General features: G+C 41.3%; 1 protein-coding gene across 19 annotated transcripts in view; it reads right to left on the reverse strand.

Annotated features, from left to right (window-relative positions):
* The window catches only part of LOC108631402 (bromodomain adjacent to zinc finger domain protein 2B), a 127764-nt gene that overhangs the window by 42031 nt on the left and 65455 nt on the right, over nucleotides 1–20278 (reverse strand). For all 19 annotated transcript variants that reach the window (XM_018035305.2, XM_018035290.2, XM_018035289.2 and 16 more), the window contains one exon: nucleotides 6220–6277. The gene's annotated coding sequence lies outside the window, so the exon portion shown is untranslated. The remainder of the gene's footprint in view (nucleotides 1–6219; nucleotides 6278–20278) is intronic.

A 20278-nucleotide genomic window follows, 5' to 3' on the forward strand; every position in this document is an offset into this window, starting at 1 on the left:
AAATGTCATATCGAATCGACAGTGTTTTATAAACAAATTTCTAAAAAAATAATCATCATTCATGCACTTTAAAGAATGTTATTGATTAAAATATAATAAAAAAATACAAACTCGTCGATAAGAGTCCTATCCTATTTCTACTAATATTTTTTCAACCATCAGAGCATAGTGAGTGTCGATTTTCAGTTAAATTTTTTATCTTAAATTCATACTTTTTTTTATTTTTTAGGGTTAAAAGTTTGCAGAATTCACTGCCAAATATTTGTGATAGGAAAGTACTTATGTAAGCAGTATAACAAATTCTATCAATTTGTATTGTTTAGAAACCAATTGAACGTAAACAAGTAAACTTTTTTCATTCAAAATCGTTGTTCTTCCGACGTCTATTTTCTTTTTAATAGGAAATGCGTTTTTTTAACGTACATTAACTTTTGGGATTGACTGTATAGTCAATACATCCTTAATAGAATAAATTTACAGATTTTGGCGAATGAATTATTCTAGTTGATTAGAGAAATAGATTTAAAACGTCGAATCCGCGATTGGGAAGCCTTTTATTTGTAATTGAAGGACGAAGCGAAGCCCACTGCGACCGCCGGAAATTGTCTTGGACCAGAACGCGTTCCGCGTTCCGACGATCGATGGAGCGCTCTCTAGGTACCTCCTAACTACGTAGTCCGAAATCGACTCGCCGTGTCATCGGGGATCAATGAACCCCCTCCGATATCGTCAAACTAAGATGGAGTACCTGAATTATTTCGGTTACGGAACATTCCCTCAATTGATTAACCCAATTTCCAATGCTATGCAAAATAATCCCCAGTTACCCATTTTCGCTATCACATATCCCACGGACAACAGTTTTTCGAAACATCCGAACAAACCTTCATGAACCCAATATCTTTCTTATAGCAAAATATGCATCACTAAGAGAATTGAGAAGTATAATGATCATCAACAAGCGCAGATACTAGAAACACTGTTTTCAATTTTTGCCTGTTATTCACACGCAAGCCGGTGGAACCGGAATTCCAAGGGAAACAGCGATCCCAAAAAAAGCATTCACAACGAGACGGCCATACTCGATTGTACCTGTCCAGCCGGGCATGATACTTTCCAAAATACCAGGGAGAACCACGACGTGACGATCCCCTCGGAGTTGCTAAAAATTCGCCGCTCACAGGCCGCACAATATTCCCCGGATACTTGTTCCATGCGGGGAATACCAAAGTGGCCGTGCACGAGCGTTGAATTCCCGGTAGCTGGGGAATATCGAGAAACGAGCCTCCTCTCTGCCGCCAATGCTTGCTCGCTCGCTAGCTGGCTGCCCGGTTTTCAGCCGCGCGGCGCACAGGCAAGCCCGGATCGTAAATTGGCGAACGAGGGACAGAGACGCGAGCGGAGACGACGAATAAGAAGAAGAAAGTCTTCGTCTTCGGTCAGCGAGAGAGAAACGAGACGACAGAGAGACCATGGAGGAAGGGATGCTGAAGAGGAGAGCCAGTGGCGGCTGCGGCCCATCGATTTCTCGACCGGCGTTACGCTCCCTCTGATCGGGAAAAAGTTGCCACCGGACAGTCCGCTGCGACTGCTTAAAGGCGAGGGAAAAAGGTTCTCGTTGGGCGGGTTATCGTCGATTGCAGCGTTCCTCTATTTGTGAACAGAGTGAGACTATAAACGATGTAAGAAATCGTTTATTGATTTTCAAAAATCAATATATGCGGATATCTTTAATTTTGCGCGTATGTACGACCTATATTTAATATAATAATAATAATTTAAACCGTATACAAATACCTCTACAAAGCGGATCTACGTAAACTAAAAGAAGGGTTGATGAATACTGTATGAATACTAGGATCGAATATTGCGTTTGTTGTTTTATGTATTTTCTGCTTATCACTTCACATCATACGCAAAATTCTTTAAAATTCCATAACAGAGTCAGTTTTATTCTGTTGATTGAGTTATGCCGTTGCACAATCGAGGAACACATTGTTCGGAAAAATCGATTAGAGAACGTAATGTTTGTTAATCGAAAAATATTCATCGAGATCAAAAGACATAAAAGGTATGCAGGCAATTAATTATTAGCCGTTTATAATCAGGTCGTAATCAATAAGTTATAATTACTCGCGTTCATATCTCGTACTTTATATTCTACTGCTGGATTCAATTTAATATTATTGCAATAGAAAGAAATACGTCTGAACAATGTTATAAATACTTTAATATTAAATTAATACTTGATTCAACTTTTTTCTACCTAATGATTTTATAAATGGCAAATCTAACTACACCATTTTAAATACACCCTTTCACTCAATTCTCGTCGTTCTTTCATCTATGTAGTTGCAATCATAGATTGTCTTCACGCATTCATACCCATACCTCATATCACACAGCAGAACATATTGTGTATATTTCGGAGAATGCTTCAGCGACCCGAAAGAACGCGAAAGGGTGGAAAGAAAAATGGAGGCCACCGCGAACACCACTGGGCCAGCATGCAACAATAACATGGAAATAGATACAGGGGACGCGTATCTCGTATATCTTGCACGAAAAGTTTATACGTTATTGCCGAGCATAGTGACCCAGACACGGGTATGAAACTTTCCCCTCGTGCGGTGCATGCGGGAAAACATTCTACCCCTTTTGTGATTGAATATGCGTTACGTGATCGATCATCACCGATCATTCAGGGGCTATTGATTTTCTCATAAAGAACGTTTCAAAGAAAATGTTGGTATTTTACCTTTTTAGGAATTAAATTTGTTAGATACGGGATATTACGGGTGAAAACGTTTTCCCACGTTTGACAAAAAATTGAAAACTTTAAAATCGTTCACACAGATATTGCGGACAGAGATATTACACGCGACAATTCCCCGTTTCCAGAGCAAACGATGAGCTGAATTTTATACGTACAATATTTACGTATGATAAAATTTACCGCGTTTGTTGCACACAATGAGAACTTCATCGAATGAACCGAGAATTATTTACTGATAGACGTACACAATAACTCCGTCGCTGATTATTTGCATAATGATTTATATATTGTTTATTCATTTGGACCGTTTAATCAAAACCGTGAGTATTTGCCGATTTTTGTCCTTTATTTATTATTAACCAATCAATCCAGTTTCAATGTTTGTATATCGATTTGACGCGTAAAATAATCTTGGAACGAAGAAACTTGCAATTGACACAAATCAGAGTATATCAGAGTATAATTAACAAACAACTGATATTCCTGCATGTCCAGAATATTAATACTATTTCTACCAAGCGCTGTATTTGGACATTTTCGTCTAAAATTATTATCATTAGATTTTCCTCGATTTAATTAATTAATTTAACAACCAATATAGTAAAACTTAAGAATTTAATTGAGGAGAAAGTATTAAATTAGAAATAATAATTTTAAGCAAAAATTTTACAAGTTGTATTTTGACATCGGTAGAAACAGTGTGAATAAATGGGTATTGTTTTATTCTATATCGTGTGGAAAACGGGGATTTCCCGAAAAACTAACACTGAAAAAATGTTTCTAATAATTGGTGAAAAAATTCGCGTCCAGGTCGAGACCGATCCATCAATAAACGGCGGAAACGATATTATTTCGCAGTGCTATCGATGCACGCATTGATCGAATACTCGTCCGGCGCAGGTGACACTGACAGGTGTCAATTTTGAAGCGACTCCTATCAAGAAACGTTACCTTTCCGTCATCGACGAAATTATGGCCGCCCCCTCTTGGCGGATCTTACCGCGGCGAAAACGCACTTATCCCACTTGTTTGAAGTATTCCTACGCGCGATGTAAATATTGTGGGGAAAAACGGTGAAGGAGGTAAATCGTGTTACGAGGGAGAGACGTGTTGACACGATATCATTTTTCGATGGATCATCGATCGCGCAGGGGTGTCTCTGTTATAGTACATTTTGTACGTAAGCGGTGTGGTTATAGTTGTAAGTGAATTACGAGTGTAAAAAATAAGACTATAAGATAAACGACTTTATATTACATTTTTCTGTAAGTTCTATTTTGACTAATAGGTCCTAATGCCCTACTGAATGAGTACTAATCTGTTAGCCGATATCTTATCTAAGCATAATTTTCCAAACCGTTCTTCCTGGTTCTCTGATCCAAAGTAGATACAAAACTGCTAAGCACAAAAGAGGAAGTGGCTCATTATCCACGACCTCGAGTTATCTTTCATATCGCTATCAAACAGCTGTATCCTCTTTCTAACAAAATCTGATCAATGTCCACAAAGATTACCACGCTTGTCTGTTGTCGAAGCTCGTCTGTCACCGGTCTCGCGTCCTCTCCGCCGCATCTGCGTCAATTACGCCCCCGGTTCTTGGCCGGTTCTTCAACAGAGAACGAGAAGGCAGATGAGATAGAAGAGGGGGCGAGAGAGGAACCTGTCGAGGATATACGTGGTAACAAGGACCTCGGATCTTCATGGTTTCGCGGAGCGGAGGCAACGTTACGAGGCGCGTTTGTGTGCCGGGCGAAGTAGAAGACCGGACCGGCAGAGAAGAACGACCACAGAGGGACAGAGACGGATGGACGCGAAGCGACGGAGAGGCTGAGGGTGACAGAGATGGAACGAGGGGTGGCGGTGAACGCCAACAGCGAGAGGCGAGGCGAGGGATGCGCGGGGAACCAGAAAAAAGGGGAAAAAAGGAGACAGGTACGCGTAGAAGGAGAAATATAGAGGCAACGCTCGGAGAGCAAGACGACCAGCGTGCAGGGATCCAGGGAGAAAAAGAGAGAACGAGAGATACGGTCGCAGGAGGCGGTGGAAGCGGAGGAGGAGTAGCAATCAATACAGAGCCACCAGAGCAAAACCATCCCTCGAGTTTCATCTCTCTCTTTCTCTTACTAGCTCTCCCGCGTGCTTCGTCTCCCTTTCTCTCATCCGCTACCTCGTTTCGTTCCAACTCTCTGTCTTCGTTGGCTGCGCTTCCTATCGCGACCTCTCCATCTTTCTCTGCTTCGACCACCCTCTCTCCAATTCTGCACCCCTGACAGCCACGAATACGACGGTTATATAGATGCTATAGGGCATAGAGCGTCACTAACAGGGACTTTCGTACGCTTCCACTTTGGCTGTGTGTTGGCCCGCTCGCTCTTCTTTGTATCGCGTTCACACAAACGCGGTCCGGTTCCGACGAAAGCAGCCGATGGCTGCTGCCGCTGCCGCTACCGTTGCTGCTATCGCAGAGGAATACACGAAACTCTGTGTGTAGTTCGAGTTACCTGCGATTATGAGCGATCGTGCGTACGCCAACAGAGCCAGCTACGCTCGTGCTCGCTCTGTTTTGCGAACGTGCGAACATTTTTTAGAAAGGCGCATAGATTTTTTGGTGAAAGGAGAAGTATAAACAGAAATGATTCATTTCTACTTTTTTTCGTGTTTCACAGATTTTTTAAGAGCCATCCATTCCATAAATTAAAAATGTGTAGACGAATCAACTAGTATAATTGGGAGGCTACTATTTGATTCTAAGTCTGATCTTCGAATTGCAATTGGCATTGATGGGAATTTAATTATACATTTAAAATTATTACAGAGTGTTAGGTGTCACAATTATATCATAAATTTAAATGAATGGGTTCATTGATGCAGGCTGTTGATAATAATAATTGAATTCATTTACCCAATAACCCGTGTCATTCATAAAACAGAATTACAATGTTCACGCGATTCATCAATTAACAGAATTTGTTTACCTCCGAAGATAGATGAACCGTTATTGACCCAGAAACAACGGGATAGCTTTCTTTGACAAATCGTGCCGACCGACCGACTAAGACAGGTTGTCATTATCGCGAACAATGCGTCGTTCTTGAACCGATAATTATACGCGGCGATTCAATGGCATTGCGCATAATTCAAGGACAAAGAGAAAGGCTGTTTAGTGTGATCTATGAAATCCCCATGGACTTGGATCAGCAGGACCTTGACTTCTTCGACTTGTTGGATTTCCCGCAATGAAAAACCAGCGAGAAACGCCTCGATTATTGCATAAATGAATGAACGTAGTAGAAATGGAAAACGAGAACAAGAAACATTCAATAGATTCAGATTCTTAACAAAGAGAGTCACGCGACGCGAAATTGAAATTATATTTTATATTTATGTCACGGAACGGTTGATATTTATCTCTGTTAGCTCACAGATGATAAAAATATACTTACGATTAGTTACGAGGCCTCAACTCATAGTAAAAGCCGGCGCCATGAGGCCCCATCACACCTGAAACAGAAATACGAGGCCCCATTAATATCTCCTCGTCGAACGATCTGAGGTCCTATATCACGATTCCGGCCAATTAGAATGCAAACACGCGACCAACCATCAGGAAATCTGCATGCTAACCGAATCGTTTCCTGCCTTACTTATCCAAGTTATTACATTCCACTGTTTTAATCTGTAACAAGAACTACCGTCTTATTTGGCGAGTTATACTACCTGTCAGATAATCTCAGGATAAAGACTTGAATATATGTGCTTTATAAATCTAATCTGTAATAGACTAATTTCTTCGATTCGCGTTAAACAGAATTGTCACAAGGCATGTCGTTGAACGTCTGTTTACGTAGGACAAGCTAATATAGCATAACGTGCACACGATTATCGTCATTCATATTCACGGGCCAGTATCCATTTCTGCGGTGGGATTACAGCAGCTACCAATTCGCGGTAAATATTTATACGTATACGGTGAACGATGCTGCATACGGTGCAAGCAAGGTAAATGTTTAATTTCACCGTGTTTTGGAAGTTTCACGGTGCAAACAGGGAGAACTCCGCGTTTCACTACGAGAAACAGCACCAACTTGCGCTGATATAGGAGCCTCATCGGCGAGAAAGGGGGGGCGGGGGTGTATATCCGGGAACTGCTCGGAGCTTAAGACTGTTCTCAGTACCAAACTCCATGGTAGATAGAAAATTTTTCACTTAATTCAAATGCATACATGAAAAAACATCCTCCGTTAATCCAAGTGCGATGTATACATATGTACGCAATACCATTGACAATGACAAGAATTGTCTATCTGTAATTAAATCAGCGGACCCTTGCGGGGGACCTTAAAAATGTATTCAAACGGTCTATCAAAAGGCTAGGTTTGAACTTGCGGTGGTGGCTGTAGTTGTGTATAAAAGCGAATGGGAAGCTGCACGAAACCTCGCCGGTTTCTGTCGTCGCGAATGCCATTTTCCCATCGTCGACGAACGAAAAAGTAATACCGCAAACGAGTAAATTGATTTCGAAGTGGAAACGAGAGCGAGGAGTAATATTTGTCGAGGACCAAGCCAACGCAGACACGGAAACAAGAAAACGTCTGTGTATCGACGTTCGTTAATACGAAATCAATATTATCGGCCGCAGACTGCAGTCTCCATTTTCGACGACCATTCAAATTTCTGTCGATGAGATTTTTGACGGTGCGATAAGACCGCAGTAGAACCGTTGGTTTTTTTTAACGAAGGATAGTCTTTTAAATACGAAACCTCTCTCTGTTAAAAACTTATTTTCTGTTGCGGTTCAGTGATTCTGATTACATGACTAAAGTGTTGAAAGCATTGGAAAAATTGCAAGCTACGTAAAACGGATAATAAAAAAGACAGAACTTAAATGGATCGATCGAATGGCCATACCTGTCCTACATACAATTCTACTTCTGCCACGTTACGCACCGGATAATGCCTAATCAATACAGAGAATTTAGTGACCGACAATTTACATCGTTCGCGCGTTAAATAGGCAATTGTCATTATAACTTCTACTTGCCCCAATGTTAACTCCTCTTCAATCGACCGGTCGCTATTCCAACTGTAATATACGTCTGTTTACGTGCAATTTTTTAGCAATCTATATCGACGTATAAATCGTTAAAAGCGATTGTAAAACGTATCGAGTGGCACTTGATTAATGATGTAGCAACCGTACACGTAAAAATTACAGCACATCAATTAATGTAAAACTGTAAATTGGACTTTTTCCCATTGGAAACACTGTAAAAATGGATTCACTGTTTTCGCTGTTCGAATATAATCCGAATTTTGCGGCATTAAATGAAATTGCCGGACACAGATGGAAACGCGATGTATCGTCACGTATTATGCGGTGTCTAATTTCTCAAACGAAGCGACGTCGCAAACCGGCAAGAAATCCCCTGAATTTTCGCGAACATGATATTCGCGCTCCCGGAGAACCCTCAGCGAGGATATACGCGGATTCCATTTAAGCGAGTAGAAAATGATCGGGTCGGTGAAATGAGAAATTGTCTAAATTGGAGGAACAAAATTTGGTGATTTAATTTAAAAAATATTATACACGTTATCGTTCCAAAATTTGAACCATCATACTTAAAATATCGAATTCGTGAACTCTTAATGTTTGCAGAGTATTTATTTATTGTTAATGCAATTTGTACAAAATATGACGAGTTCAAGTGAAAAGCATAACTTTACGAGCTGGAGCAACGTCCCCAAAGTTTTGTGTTCGATAATCCTAGTGTATTTCAAAGAAGCGCGTGAACTCGGCCACTCGACTAATCAAATTACGAAACTAACTCATTTGCGTTAATTGAAACAGCGAAGCGGCACGATGTGAAGCAACGGTACGGGATGCCGCGACGGCGAGACTAGCCAGAGTCACGAATTCAATCGTATCGAGACTGGGAGAAAGATTATTTAATTAATTGGCTATCCTTTGAACCAGTTCCGCAGTGAACAGATCTCTAACGTCGCAAGGATTTTGGCAGCGATAATTCTTCGTCCATTAACGAACTGAGAAGGTTTTACTTTATTTGCCAATGAGAATGATAACAATATTCTGACGCAGCACACTAAATTTCTGCATGACACATACGCATAAGTACATCCGTCATCCTCGAAAACATAAATGAGAAAAAACTGTTCGATCGGAGAATACTTGCGAAAACGTCGTTAATCATAACAATGGTGAACCGATATTGATAGGAGCATTCGTAGAAAGCCGACAGCTGGCAGATTAATTATTATTGGTATTAGTTATCTAGTCTATTCGAGTGTTACGGTAATTCGAGGCGTTTGTTACTGTTAGAGTCGTATGCATAATTCATATGTTATGCAAATCGGAATCGGTGCAACGCAACGAGGCGCGCCGCGCCGTATGAACGGGTTACGTGAAAAATACGCTAATGCGTGGCCGGAGATATGCAGGCGTCGCTCGAGAATGAGCAAAAGTATGTAATTTATTCCAAACATGGGTGCAGATTTAAATGGCCGCGTATTTGTGCAATTAGTCTTCGAAACTGTCGTCCCATTAATCTTTATCCATTCTTTTTCCATCGTCCTCATTTTTATATTCATTCTTCATTAATGCTTTACAAACAACAATTTGGGTATTCGGACTACACGCTGTGCGCGCATAATTGTCACGCAGAGAATTATTTCCGAACGATATGTTATTGTGTGAATAAAGTCCACGATTCGTTGTAACGATATTTACGGTGTTAAAGAATGACTGGGAAGGGTACGGCTTTGCATATTAAGATATATGTATGTACAGGTCGGAACGTCAGTTGCAAATAATTTCAAGCTTAAATGCAACCGTTCTTCTGAAAATATTCAAGGAATGAACCTCCAATTTTAATGGAATTTGAGAAAGTTAAGCGTATAATCTCCTTTCTTCCCGGTTTCAAAACTTCCCAAGTTAATTTGAGAAGTGCCACTGACCCCGAGTAACAAACCATCAACGATGAACGCTTCGCTCAATAAACACGCATACACGTGTAATATAGTATCGCGTAACAATTACGAACACCGCTCCAAGTAATTAGTAGTTCACCGACTTCCATAACTTTATCGTTCGATCCAATGCCTTCATATACAAGATGTTCCTTTTTATTCAGTTTCTATTATTTGCCATAGAAACTTCTGAAATGTCACGATATTCCTGGATACTCGAAACCCAATATAGCACGTTTCATCTTACAAAGGTATAAATAAAGTGCTTCAGTTTGCGTAGAAATGTGGCGATTTAATATTCGCTTCAGTTTGTAACAAGTTTGTCAACTGATAGCGAAATGGCGAACGCAAAGAGACAGGGGAAAAAAGAGAATAAATTGAAAAAATAGAGGAAAACTGACAACGTTGGTGGAAGACAAAGACGAAGGAAAGGGTGAGAAGACGGTTCATCGTTCCCCGGGAGCGTAGTAAATCGGCCGAGTGCAACGAGAGACAGAGACTGTGAGTCATCAATATTAACTTTACGCACGTACGTACGTACGTGTACATGTATATACACGTATACACGTGGTATCACGCGGCCGCGGCCGTCACCACTACAATTCCATTCATAAACGTAAAGGCCAACTTACGCACACCGAAGCGAACACGTGTGCCTATTAGAGGACCGTATGTAAATGCGCACACGTGCACCCGCGCACGTGTTGTACCTTGCTGCATGGCCTCTATTCTCTTCTATCCTCTTCCGTCTAGAGAGAGAGAGAGAGAGAGAGAAAGGAAGAGAGAGAGAGATATGTTTGATAATTTCATTCAAATACAACATTTCGTACTTTATGTACTTTCAAACATACAAATATTTGCAGATTTTAATTTACACTTGTGAAACGTAGAACTGGATTAGCGAAATTCATGAGAAAAACTTGCTGCGTGTATTAATTTACTTTAGCAAATTTCACCTCCTATGTTTAAATTGTTTTAAGAAGAAAATTTTAAATGATAGTACCCAATTTTAAATTAACCGACACGACGCGTTGAGGGGTATTTAAAATTGGAAGAAGAAACGTTTTTTAATCTTTCTAAAATTTATATTTCGTTTATATGCACGAGTCCTTTGTTTGAACAAGCAATTTTCGTTTGTTCACCTAACCGAACTTTCTAAAAATACTAAAGTAAACTTAATATTGCAATGTTTCATGAAATATCTTTCTCAATTTTTCTTTCAATAAATGAATTAGTTTCATATTTCATTGTCGCGTGGAAATTAATAATTATTTTCAAAGAATTCGATACAACTTATTTTTAACTCTAATAATTATTAATAATTATGTTATGACTATAACAATTATAAATATGAGTACAATCAGTTACGTCAGAAAGATATGTATGTATGTATGCAGAAAAGTAAGAGTACTCGCATGAATGTATGTAAATATACATACAGGTAAGAGGCAAGCAAATGGGCCGCTCTCTCGTGAACGGGAGACCGAAGAAAATACATAACCCTCTATTTTATGTGTCTAGTCATTGTGTGTGGGTGACACGCGCGCGCGCGCCCACGCACACGTATTCCCGCGTGCGACACATACACACGCACCCCAACCACGTTATTCATCCGACGCGTGTGTACGAGAGTATATAGGTCTGGTGCATATGTACGTGTGTGTTTAAACACGACCTTCCCCATACACACCGGTATCTGGGTCAGTGTCTTCCTCGAGAGCAGCTTTTCGAGCCACGTTTCAGCATTCCCGCCCCGATTTTCCTTGATTTTGTAAACACGTCTGTGTGTTTTTTTTTTCATTGCCAAGGTCAACCTTCGGTGATTGCCGCGCAGTGCGCTTCCGCTCATCGATGCGCTGATTTTTCCGCGGTTTTTCCCATCCTCTTTCCTTGTTTGTTCAATCTCTGACTCTGTCGTTTGCTTTTTCAGTAATTCTTTTTGTATTCCTACTTCAGCGCGAATGAATTTGTTTTGCCAACGCAACGAGCGTAGTATGCTTTCAGAGTTCACTATTCTCGAAAATGTAAATTGATAAAAAGGTTGTGATTCCATGAACAAATGTTGCGTAGGAAGAATTTTGTTATCTATTAACTACTTCGATTAGAAGATGTAACTACACAGGATTAGGATTGTAACAAACAGAAAATTAATATAATTTTTATATTATCAATCGCATTAGTCTTCCACGAAAAATCGTAAGAATGTGATTCGTATATTATTTTTAAGAGAATAAAAAATATTTTAGGTAAAAGGAATCCGTTTTTCAACTGTCATAGTGGTGTTACCTCTTAAGTAATTACAGTAATAAACACGAATTAATTCGACGAGCAACACCTTTCCAAGGAGCACGGCAATCGACTAATAATTATTAATAATTATGTTATGACTATAACAATTATAAATATGAGTACAATCAGTTACGTCAGAAAGATATGTATGTATGTATGCAGAAAAGTAAGAGTACTCGCATGAATGTATGTAAATATACATACAGGTAAGAGGCAAGCAAATGGGCCGCTCTCTCGTGAACGGGAGACCGAAGAAAATACATAACCCTCTATTTTATGTGTCTAGTCATTGTGTGTGGGTGACACGCGCGCGCGCGCCCACGCACACGTATTCCCGCGTGCGACACATACACACGCACCCCAACCACGTTATTCATCCGACGCGTGTGTACGAGAGTATATAGGTCTGGTGCATATGTACGTGTGTGTTTAAACACGACCTTCCCCATACACACCGGTATCTGGGTCAGTGTCTTCCTCGAGAGCAGCTTTTCGAGCCACGTTTCAGCATTCCCGCCCCGATTTTCCTTGATTTTGTAAACACGTCTGTGTGTTTTTTTTTTCATTGCCAAGGTCAACCTTCGGTGATTGCCGCGCAGTGCGCTTCCGCTCATCGATGCGCTGATTTTTCCGCGGTTTTTCCCATCCTCTTTCCTTGTTTGTTCAATCTCTGACTCTGTCGTTTGCTTTTTCAGTAATTCTTTTTGTATTCCTACTTCAGCGCGAATGAATTTGTTTTGCCAACGCAACGAGCGTAGTATGCTTTCAGAGTTCACTATTCTCGAAAATGTAAATTGATAAAAAGGTTGTGATTCCATGAACAAATGTTGCGTAGGAAGAATTTTGTTATCTATTAACTACTTCGATTAGAAGACGTAACTACACAGGATTAGGATTGTAACAAACAGAAAATTAATATAATTTTTATATTATCAATCGCATTAGTCTTCCACGAAAAATCGTAAGAATGTGATTCGTATATTATTTTTAAGAGAATAAAAAATATTTTAGGTAAAAGGAATCCGTTTTTCAACTGTCATAGTGGTGTTACCTCTTAAGTAATTACAGTAATAAACACGAATTAATTCGACGAGCAACACCTTTCCAAGGAGCACGGCAATCGGACTTGCCCGTAATCACCTCGAATGCTCGCGACTGAGCAATGTGGGTGAAGGCTAATGGCCGACCTCAAAGTTTTAATCGACGATTTTCGCGAAACACAAGAGAACGCGGCTGCTCTGCCGCCTCTCGCGCGCCGTTCTTCACCATCGCTTTGTGCCTCTTTATCGAGAGCAAGTTTGTTTCGAAATTACGGGAAAAAAAAGACGGGGAATCAATGAACGCAGCAAGAAGGATTTTCAACGCGGCCGAGTTCGAACAGTTGAACTCGTTCCAATTAAATTGTTCTCCAACATGAATTTCACAGGGCAGGAAAATACGTGAGGCATTATTACTGACTGGGAGTTTTCGCTGTTTCTTCAATAATTTCACTCTGTGTCAAGAATGTAATTAGTAGCCGTGTGATGAATGGATATAAATGGATTCCATGAATGTCGTGGCAAGTTCGGCGATTGTACAGCTAGTAACAATGAAACTAACTTGTGTTAGTTTCCTCTAGTAGGGTGACAAAATTCAAAACGAGTAATAAGTGTAAATCCTATTTTTTAAAGTTCGATCTGGCATCGATACTGTTGGACTTTAACACAATTTTAACGCATCAAAGACGTAGACTTATTACTCGTTTTGAATTTTGTCCCCCTAGGGAAAACTAACACAACCCCGGACTGGCTCAGTTTCATTATTCCTAGCTGTACAGATACGTGGCACGAATTTAGATTTACAGTAACCATGAAATTGCTGTACATTCAAGAATAATATCATTCTCAATTAAATCCGTATATTAAAGTAGCGAATCACTGTATTCAAATAATTTCCACACTGTTGATCAGGCACAAAGTATAATGCAATTAAAGAGCATTTAATGGCCGGAGATGGCAATGAAATGGAGGCTGTCCACTAAATTTTACTGAAATACGACGCGCGAGAGGAGTCCAAGGCGAAAGAGAGAGAGAGAAAGGGAGGGAGGGAAAGAGACCGGTGGCCGGGCTATATGATCAAATCGCGGCAATTAAAAATAATTATCGAAGGGGTTCGATTCGTGTCTAAAGATGGCGAAGCCAGCGGCGCTGCAAGTCCAATGGATCGATTAAAAGCAGCTGAATTGAAAAGAAAACCTGTGCGGCTGCGGATTGAAATGCGGCGACGTTTCGCACCTGTACGCACACGTTCCAGTTCTCAGACTCGCACGGCCCACATTTCTACTCGGCTCGGCAACGATCGAGCGCGTTTCTCGCGCCCTCGCGCCTCGTCTCTCCACGCCACGCTTCTCTTTCGATCGTTCCTCGACCAGTCGACAACTCGATTGACCATCCTTGACGAACTTTTCACGATTATGCAAGACCAATCTATTTAGCTTCGTCCGTTCGTTATCGTGCGGATGATAATGAGAAAGAGAGTTGTCAGTGTCCTGATATTACGCCGGTGATCGTTCAATTATTGTTCGACACATTGTGTAATGGCTTACATAATTCTAGTAGGACACAATCCCTCATTTCCATGTCTTCTTACACTTTGTCTCCGTTTTCGTGAAAAGTTTAAATATCATTTCATTAAGTATATAAGCATATCGTTACATGGTTTGAAAAATTATGTTACGAGATGTAACGCGTACGGTTTTTTACGTCACGATCGTTTCGATCCCCTTCTCTCTTTTCTTGACGTACAGAAAATGTGGGACGGCCGGTGCGCGTTTCACAGCGGTGAATAGAAAGGTGCCGGTGCACACAAAAGGAAAGGAAAGAATGGGGAAAGATGAAGCTGAGGAGGGCAACGCCGGCCTGATTTATAGGCAATACCGTTCAGTCGTTTTCACTGCGTAACTTCCGCCGGTTTCGTTCCATCTTGACACGCCGCGATAGAGGAGTTTCCGGTTTTTAATCGAGTGCCCGCCCGATTGCCCTAGAGCTAACCCCGTCGAACAGCATATTGGATTTTCCAATAAAATCTACTTCAATTTCTATGTTCGTGTTTCACAATCCTTTGTAAACGTAATGTGGTACCAAAAGACATGTACGATAATATAAGATGATGAAGATAAAAAGATGATTAACCGAGAAGTATAGCGACGACGATGATATAAAAGACTCGTAAAACTCTCGCAGGTGATAGCGTAGAAAAGTGAATGGGTACGATGTAACTGACATTGTAAAAAACAACGATTTGCAAAGTAATTAAATCATAAAACATTCTCAACATCTATTAAACGTTTACCTTCATACAATATCATTGAGTCAACCCTCAGAGTCTGCGCTGTTCTGTCCCTGGCTTAACACAGAATCCGTCTCCTTTATCAGACACATATTTTTCATCCCTTTATCTCCAGGTTTTTTTGCGTCGTTCTTTGTTATACGTACACACAGGGCGAGAGGAAGGCATGCGTCAACTCCGCAGTAATTACGTACGTTGCTCACGCTGTTTTAATTCCGCGCGTTGCTCCGACCGCTTCGTAACCCCATTATTATTAATTTGCGCGATTTTTCGTATCGGATTATACACACTGACAAACGAAATTTACGAACGACGCACCGGAAATCCGTCGCAATCGGATAACGGCCGTGCGCGTGAGCATCGCGTTTCGCCATCCGCGTAGATACGTCCTGCCCGTTCTACACACCGGCAACCGCACCATTAATTTCATCATACGGTAATTTGCAAAATACCGACAGCTTTTTTGACCTCCCGTTTTATACCGTTACGTTGTACCTATTTTTTGTTTCACACCCCCGACCCTTTGTTTTTCGTTCACATGAAACTATGGCGGACTTATCCTACACATACGCGACAGCTTTCATTAAATACATAAAAATTATTCAAAATATCGAGACGGAATAGAGTAAAAAGTAAATAAAGCTATCGATACATGGGAAAATATATTTTGATATCTCTGATCCCGAAAATAAAGGGATAGGAAAGGCAAATATTTCACGATCCAATTTTATCGGAACCAGCGTAGAGAACGAGGATTGGAAGGGAAGGAGGAGGGTCGATATTTTACCTTCGCAATTTAATTCTTGGCCAGAGATTTGAACGATACAAACTAGACAGCGACATATCCGTGATTCGGGACGCGGCTCGGGGATTCGTTTGTTCGTGGCTTCGATCGTCTCTCCCGGCCAGGTAACCGATTGCGTCACTGCGCTTGAAATACGTTTAGCCGATTACTACATGGAAGTCAAGTGGAATCCGTTCTTAGCCGGAAGACAAAGAAGACTGCTTCTCCCACGGATCCCTCGAAAACTCGAAACCCGCGTTCAAGGCCTATCTTGCATGTAGAACACGATTTCTAACTGTATAATAACGATGTTTATGTTTGAAATAATCTCAAAGATGTCCAAATGACAAATTAGAGATTTTGGAAGAAATGAATTCTGACGAATTCCTTGATCACGAAAGAAAAGTAAAATCGAGCACTGTGATCTGTTTAATCTTCATTCAATAAATTTTGAATAAAAAATTCGTCTTATTGCATAATTGTAATAAATTCTGAGATATTAACTTTAATTATGTCACAGATGGACTGTTGAATCGTTCATAGAGAGTAAATTTTTCATAACGCAGTGATAAAAGAATTTCCCGGAATAAAAGTGAAGGGGTGGCGAGTCACGAGCCGCAGCTCGTGATTTAATCGCTTTGTCGGGGAAGTTTCTTTTTCCGAAAATGAAACCTAAAATCCTGGTAAACTCGCGGCACGCGAACTCGCGCGCTATTCACGGGCCGGCAGAAGTTTCGGCGTTAGTTTGGCCAACTTCATATTATGTACCGCGTACATAGGGTAACAAGTTCGTGAGCAATGCTTAGGCAACCAACAGTTCTCGAAGAAATTCGAAGAATAAAGTACAGTTGCGAAAAGTCGTACCCTTTCCATTTTCATTCACTCTCTCTTTCATCGTACCACGCGTCTTTTGTTTTATTTTTCTTTTTCATAATTTTTACCTCCCTTAAAATCCAGTCTTTCACACAGCTCCGTATGATTGTCCTACGGAAAACAATAAATGTTAATGACAGAGTGCAGCCTCTGTTCTCGATATCGATTGATTGAGCGCATTTTGTGTTTAATGCCAGCCTAACTCGTTTCGACCTTGCAATCTCACTTTCGTACTATCCGCAACTATCGTATAAATCCGATTAACATTTTCGTACCATTATTATCACTTTTTTTTTTTATAAAATGAAGCGATGCATAGAATTTGTATTTTACTTCCATTTTAATCATAATCGAAGACCATGATTAGAAATAATAAAATCGAACCATGGTAGTTAATTGTTTGACTCTGCTATTAACTCAAGTACATCCGAAATCAGTACAGCCAAAATCACTAAATAGAAAACTGAACAGGTTTGTTATCGCCCGATCGAGTTCAAAACCGAACCGAAGCTTGAATGGCGCGATCCAATCGAGACTAGACACGAAACCAAGCATGATAAACGTAGCTACTGAACTTTCGCGTAGAACCGGAACGCGAAATGCCACGCGGTACACGTACACGTAGTGTACTACTATTTATCGCGCGTCTTCAAACAAGAACCAAATGTCAGTGTCTGTGAACCAAAAAAATTCCGACATGTTCGCCTTCCTGTTCGTTTTTCGCACGTACCGTACAACACTTACCCAAAGAAACACGAACGAGTTCTAGAGGTCTGCGAAAGTCGATTCCATGATGTCCCGCACACGTTTTCCGCTACGAATTAGGTGCCGGAAAAGTTCGTCAGGTTTTTTAGAACAAAATTTATACGCACGCACCTCTCTTAAAACATGATTTCGTTCAGTAAAGTTACAATTGGAGAGATGAAACAACTGGGAACCAGAGACCAATTATCTATATACAAAGATTGAACTTTTAAATAAAGCCAACTTTATAACGTATTCGCTAATCTGTATTCAGATGGAAATCGCTTTGCCAATCATACGAATAAAAAAACCACTCAAACTTTATTCACTATCTAACAGACAACAAGTACACGCCATGACACAATTGTCAAGTTTACTCGTTGTTGGATTACGTTTCAACGCCCTCGGGATCACCTGGTTTCGTGAAAACGTTATCTACGTGTAGAATGATCGATGCCTGACTCGTAGAATAACCCTAAATGGAAAGGTGATTTTGCGAATATTTGAGGTTGATTCGGAGCAAGGGTTGAGGTACGGATTATGAATGTTTGACGTTCTACTTGAACAGCCCGACCCGAGTGATACCGGCGTGGCAAATACAGAAACTTTGTTCTAGATCTTGGCTAGAGTAGTGAACGGAACGTTACGAATGTTACTGATATTACGTTGTCTTCGAAGCGTGTTGGATCACTGCTGCAATTCGCTTCATGCGTATGTAGTTACCTGCGTGAAAAAGTTCCAAGGCAAACCGATGACTACGGGCATAAATGAACCTCACACGTCAAAGATAAATCTTGCAATCCAGAATACGGTTTTAGAAACTTATCCAAAATGAATTTTGAATGAACGAGGTGGATGTCGTAGGAAATCTTTGTTCAGGCGCCGCGAGCGAACGATCCACGCGACGCAGAACTCGGGTTCGTTCGCGTACATAAGAGTCACGCACGACGGCGAGGAAAACGTTACGTACGGAACAAGAGAAAGAGAGCGAGGACGACGGAATAGAAGGAGAGGCGCGGTATATAATTCAGGCTTATCCGTCCAGCTGATACTTTCAGGCCGGTATCTCGACTTTCGTTGCGACAGATCGATACCAGAACCCGGGGTGGGGCATTGTCGTGGCCCCCAACCCCTGGCTGAGCCCGTGTCCCAACCTCCCCCGGTTGCTGACGACCGCGATGAGGGTCCTGCCGCCCGGACACGTAGATCGCTCGTCCTCCAACCATCCACACGCTCTCGACTCTGCCGCGTGTGCCGCGTGCGTGTGCCCGTGGCCCGCGCGGCGCTTGTGTGCGTGACCAAGCCGAAGGGGGTTTCAGTTCGTGCAACGCGCGAACAAAAACAACCGGCGTTTGGCAAACTGGATATCCGGGTGGGGCTCCAACTCACACAGACACACACAATTTCTCTCTATACGTGTATGCTCTGGGTTTAAGGCTCCTAAACGGCGTTTTGAGCACGTCCAGCGAACGAGCGCGCCGTTTCCCTTCGTCGCATACGGTATCTGCCTTTGCTATCGCGTGAAATTCGAGGCTGAGCCGAGCCAAGCCACGCGCGGATCGATACGACGCCGTACACCGGATACCACCAAACGATTTAGCGCGCTTCGATACCTATGACACAGTTCGATTCTATACACCTATAGAGACAATGATCGTGACTCATGACACCTGAGAGTCATTCTGGTGAACGTGAATTATGAATTCGTAGACTGCTGCTATCATGACGACGTTGAGGAGATATTCGAATGTAGTGCACTCTACGAGAGTTCGTAAATGATACTCCGGATGTTATAACGCAAACTGGGATTCATGGCTAACTGTGAAGTACGATTATGCAATTGATCATCGTGGATACTTTTAGTGCTAGAGAAACAAGACGAAGTGGTTTGGATTATAAATTATTAAGGAATAAACCCCTATAATATTTAATCTCGCATATCGGAAATTTAGACAGTCGGACTGTCGGAAACTGCCATCTTCCCTATCGTCGTTAAATTAGAATCGACCCCTCCAATTGAACTATTATATTTACAGCTTGACATACATAGCCGCTCTTAGATATTTCGTTGCGCGAAAAAGAAATCTCTCGCGAATTCTAAATTCAATTTCGTCAGTCAATCCTGCAGACTGGAGGCATGACACTAGAGGAGGATTCAGATCCGGGTACTTGACGAACTTCCACGCGAGTTCACATTCTACTCGTATCGCCAATCGACAGCTATAATAAACCAAACAGTAAATGGATGCAGAAGTTGCAGGGAGAGTCGCGACGCGATGGTGCACGCGGTCGATATTATAGGCAATCAGACCGGACGTGATGAAACGATTCCCGACGCGTATCCAATGTACCGTCGCCATTAAACGGAGCCACCGATTGCCATTCTGCGCGTGCAAAAATAATGGTTACATAAAAATTGCCCCGCACGCGCTTGCAGATGACAACAACGCACTTAGAATACATACGTATGCTTCCCGTGGAAAAATATCTTTATCTCTTAC

Source organism: Ceratina calcarata, unplaced genomic scaffold, assembly GCF_001652005.2.
Source record: "Ceratina calcarata isolate Rehan_Ccalc_2016 unplaced genomic scaffold, ASM165200v1 scaffold9, whole genome shotgun sequence".
Classification (NCBI taxonomy): Eukaryota; Metazoa; Arthropoda; class Insecta; order Hymenoptera; family Apidae; genus Ceratina; species Ceratina calcarata.